A 5,542-nucleotide genomic window follows, 5' to 3' on the forward strand; every position below is an offset into this window, starting at 1 on the left:
CAGGAATGAATACTGCTGTTTGTGGCTGGTGCAGCCAGAGCTATCTTTCCTCCTTCACCACCGAGGCAAAGGTCAGGTCAGCTCTCTTTCCTGCAGAGGCCTGCACTCACACAATCTGGGCCAGCTATCTTGCACCCAGGCCACCAGGGCCAGCTCTCCGGCATTGCCCCAGGAAGAGACAGGGTCAGTTTACCGGAACTCCACAGCTGATGAGGGGCAAGGGTCTCTCTTACTCTCACATCCTCAGGGCTGGTTCTTCTGAGCCAGCACAGGGTCAGCGCTACCGGGATGCCCAGGCAAGGTGTGGGGCAAGCTCTTCTATACCACCCTGGGAAGGGGTGGGTTCACTTCTCCCAAATCCACTTTACTAGGGGTCTTTTTTTCTTTTTGGGAGACAGAGTCTCACTATGTAGCCTTGACTGGATGGAACTCACTATGTAGACCAGGCTAGCATGCAATTTGCAGAGACCCACCTGCCCTTGCCTCCTGAAGGCTGGTATTGAAGGCACCCATTCCACCACAGAGTCAGCCACGTTTATGTGTGTAGCTGGTGCTGTGATTTATTTCTCTAAAGCTGCCACTGTGAACTCTGGCAACAAATCTGTTGAAGTTCTGCTCTGGGCCCTTTGTTTCTGTGCTTACAAGTGGGAGATCCCAAATGAAAGGCAAATTACATAACATGACTTACACAACCATTTCCTCTGTGGCCACTCTGTGTACACTACTAAATGCTTACAAAATGCTTTAAATATTTTCCTTTTAAAAAGTTCTCTCTCCCCTCTCTCCTCTCCTCTCCTCCCCCCTCTCTCTCCCTTCTCTCTCCTCTCTCTCTCTCTCTCTCTCTCTCTCTCTCTCTCTCTCTCTCTCTCTCTCTCCCTCCTTTCCCATCCCGTGCATGTGTGTGGTGTATGTGTTTATGCTTCTGTGTAGCGGCCAGATGGTGATGTTACCATCTCCCTCAGTTATTTTCTACTTAATTAATTTAAATAATTTGAGGCAGCCTTTCACTGCACCTGAAGCTCATCTTTTCAGCTAGGCTGGCTGATTGGCCAATGAGATCCATGGATCTGTCTCCCTCTGTCTGTTCCATATGCTTCCAGTGTGGGGCTTGCAGGTATATATGTTCCACATCCATGCCTAGCTTTTATGTGGATGCTGGAGACCCAAACTTAGGTCCTTGTGCTTTGGAGGCCAGTACATTTCTGACTGAACTATTTCCCCAACTCCTCTTGACCTTTTCACTGACCTTTTAAGACTATAAAACAATGGATGTCATCATGACGTTTTCCCACAGATCACACTTAGCTCCTCTACTACCCTGTCTCTGTGAGGATTGAGCACATGGTTTCATTTATGGGTATGGTGTTACACCACTGAGCCCCAAACCCCTCACTGTTGTCAGAGTCTAGGTGTGGTGGTTTGAATGAGAATGGCTCATAGGCCCATATGTTTGGATGCTTCGCCCCCAGTTTCTGGAACTGTTGGTGAAGGACTAGGAAATGTGGCCTTTGTAGAGGTGTGTAATCAGGAGTGGGCTTTGAGGTTTCAAAACCTCACACCATTCTCACTTACTGGTTCTCTCTCTCTCTCTCTCTCTCTCTCTCTCTCTCTCTCTCTCTCTCTCTCTCTGCCTTATGCTTGTAGATACAGATTAAACTCTCAGTGACTGCTCATCAGCATGCCCGCCTGCCGGCCGCCATGCTCCTTGCCATAATGGCCATGGACTCTTAAACCTCTGGAATTACAAGGAAAACCCCAATAAACTCTTTCTTCTATAAGTTGCCTTTGTCATGATGTCTCTTTGCTGAAATAGAAAATAAACTAAGATACCAGAAAAAAATGGTCTACAATTATGATATATAATCAACTCTTAAAGTTTTGATTTTGAGATAGGGTCTTTCTAAGTTACCCAGACAAGGATTGATGTTTAATCTCAGCCTTTCTAATGCTGAGATGAGAAGCATGGGCTGCCTGCCTGTCCTTGGCCCTCTCTTTCTTAATGACACTTCATTTCTCTTTAATGGAGAGAGAGAGAGAGAGAGAGAGAGAGAGAGAGAGAGAAGAGGCAGCACCCTTCTTTTTTTTAAATGTACTTTTTTTTTTATTAACTTGAGTATTTCTTATATACATTTCAAGTGTTATTCCCTTTCCCGGTTTCCGGACAAACATCCCCCTCCCCCTCCCCTTCCTTATGGGTGTTCCCCTCCCAACCCTCCCCCCATTGCCGCCCTCCCCACATAGTCTAGTTCACTGGGGGTTCAGTCTTAGCAGGACCCAGGGCTTCCCCTTCCACTGGTGCTCTTACTAGGATATTCATTGCTACCTATGGGGTCAGAGTCCAGGGTCAGTCCATGTATAGTCTTTAGGTAGTGGCTTAGTCCCTGGAAGCTCTGGTTGCTTGACATTGTTGTACTTTTGGGGTCTCGAGCACCTTCAAGCTCTTCCAGTTCTTTCTCTGATTCCTTCAACGGGGGACCTATTCTCAGTTCAGTGGTTTGCTGCTGGCATTCGCCTCTGTATTTGCTGTATTCTGGCTGTGTCTCTCAGGAGCGATCTACATCCGGCTCCTGTCGGTCTGCACTTCTTTGCTTCATCCATCTTGTCTAATTGGGTGGCTGTATATGTATGGGCCACATGTGGGGCAGGCTCTGAATGGGTGTTCCTTCAGTCTCTGTTTTAATCTTTGCCTCTCCCTTCCCTGCCAAGGGTATTCTTTTTCCTCATTTAAAGAAGGAGTGAAGCATTCACATTTTGATCATCCGTCTTGAGTTTCGTTTGTTCTAGGGATCTAGGGTAATTCAAGCATTTGGGCTAATAGCCACTTATCAATGAGTGCATACCATGTATGTCTTTCTGTGATTGGGTTAGCTCACTCAGGATGATATTTTCCAGTTCCAACCATTTGCCTACGAATTTCATAAACTCATTGTTTTTGATAGCTGAGTAATATTCCATTGTGTAGATGTACCACATTTTCTGTATCCATTCCTCTGTTGAAGGGGATCTGGGTTCTTTCCAGTTTCTGGCTATTATAAATAAGGCTGCGATGAACATAGTGGAGCACGTGTCTCTTTTATATGTTGAGGCATCTTTTGGGTATATGCCCAAGAGAGGTATAGCTGGATCCTCAGGCAGTTCAATGTCCAATTTTCTGAGGAACCTCCAGACTGATTTCCAGAATGGTTTTACCAGTGGCCGCACCCTTCTTATGATGTTCAGCCAATGCCTTTCTGGATCGTGGACACAACCTTGAAGAAGTGCACTTCAGTGACCTAGGGGGAAGGTCAGAAAACCATGGTGATTTCAGGCACAGACTCTGTACTTTCCTGACCTTGGCACAGTGCCACCATCAACTTGACTGACACCAGGACCTTGCTCCTGCCAGGCTGGGTGATCTGGCACTGAAGTCCAGCTCAGGGTTCCCATTGGGAGCCATGAAGTGCATTCCATGCAGGAACTGGTGCAGTCTTCACATTTTGGAGAGGTATATTGCCTTCACCTATTAATAGACAGAAGTACAGAGAGGTTAAGAGCATTTTCTAAGGTCATACGGTGGATTAGAACTACAATGCACACATGATAGCTACTTTCTAAACATGACCATCAAGTCCTTGAAATGTTCCAGATGTGGTAGCACATATCTGTAGTCCCAGCAGTGGACAGGCCAGAGGAGAACATTATAAATTCAAGGCCAGCCTGGGATATATAGGGAGACCTTGTCTAAGACAAACAGATGAAGAGTCCAACCAATGCATTTAAAATGTTTGATGGTTTGAACCTATTTACTTCAGAAGTTGAGGCAAGTTGACCTCAAGTTAAAGGCCAGTCTGAGCTGTAAAGGGAGACCCAGAACAGATAGTTGAATATGGTATCACGAACCTGTAATTCTTACACTTGGGAGGTAGAGGCAGAAGGACCAGGAGTTCAAAGCTAACCTGTGATACAAAGCAACTGAGAAGAAGGATTTATTTTTTCTTAGTTTCATTGCAGGGGAGGTATGACATTTGGGGCTTTGGTCTAGATGTGGGAGCTTGTGGTTGTTTCTCTATATGGCGGATGGAAGAAGGAGGACGAAGAGGATATATGTTTATATGTAGTGGAGTTGTGACTCATTAGGTTGATCAACAATCTGCTTCTTTCTTGCAAGCTTTTCCTCTAAGTGTCCTGCCACCCCCCCACCCCAATAATATCAGTTAGGGTACAAAGTGTTGAAACATGAACTTCTGAGACAGATTTCACATTCAAATAGAACACATTATGAATAGATTAATGTTATCACTGTAGTGGTGGGCTGGTGAAGAATGTTCAATTCCTTTTAGCAAGATGGGAGGTCAGAGAACTTCCTGTGCTATGAACAAATCAGAAGGATGAAGGGAACCATTTGTCATTAGACACAGTGTTCAGAGACTATCTTTGTTAGGTTCACTATTTCTGTGATAAAACCTCACAGCAGAAAGCAACTTGGGGAAAAGGGTTTATTTTGCTTGCACTTTACAGTTTGTCAAACAAGGAAGTCAGGGCAGGATGACAAGGCAGGACCTTGGAGGCAGGAGCTGATGCAGAGGCCATGGAGGGATGCTTCTCACTGACTTGCTCATTAGGGCTTGCTCAGCCTGATTTCTTACAGAACCCAAGACTTTCTTACAGAAGTCCAGGGGTGGAATTTCCCACAGTGGGTGGTGCCCTCCCTCATGCAAACACTAATTAAGAAAATGCTCTTCAGGCTTGCGTGTAGTGTGATCTTATGGATCCATTTTCTCAATTCAAGTTCTCTCCTCTCAAATGACTCTAGCTTGTATCATGTTGACACAAAAGTTAGCTAACCCAGAGACCCAGGGGCCCCAACTGCTTCTCTGCCAGGTTTCAGCCTCTCTCTCCATTTGACTCCTGAGCCTCCCTGCTCCTGAATCTCTTGCCTTTCCTTTCTTTTCCTCTGCATTCTCCCATCTCTGGCTACCATGGGCCAGAGAGTGAAATGGGGACTCTGCAGAAATTGCATTTGTAGACTTTTCAAAGACAGGGACAGGGAACCAACAGACAGAGACAAGCACAGGATCATGGGATACTATTCTTGTCAACTCAAACATAATCACATGTACCCAGGACACAAAGAACATACAGAGAAGCCTCCATAATTTAAGATTATACATGTAAATACACCCTAGACATGCAAGAATAGACCACCCAGTGCATCTAGACTCAGACAAAGAAATATACATCTGTACGTTTATATCAGAAATGATCTTTCACATAGAAAAAGCATATAGCGTGCACGCACACACACAATCCCATGCCCTAGTAAGTAAACAGAGCTGACAAAACTGAGCTGACAAGTGCACACCCATCCCCATAAAACAAGAGGCCTAAGTCCCAGTGCCCTTTTGTCCTGTGTATCTGTTTCGTGGTGTCCTTGCCAACATCTATGGTGTGGGTAAGGGAATGAGGAGTGAATAGCTAAAGCAGGAGGCGTGAACATCTGAAGTTGCATAACTGAGTGGAGGGGCGGATTCAGCATAAAAGATCCTGCTGGAGAGCATGCACT

Source organism: Rattus norvegicus, chromosome 1 (genome assembly GCF_021556685.1).
Source record: "Rattus norvegicus strain SHRSP/BbbUtx chromosome 1, alternate assembly SHRSP_T2T, whole genome shotgun sequence".
Lineage (NCBI taxonomy): Eukaryota > Metazoa > Chordata > Mammalia > Rodentia > Muridae > Rattus > Rattus norvegicus.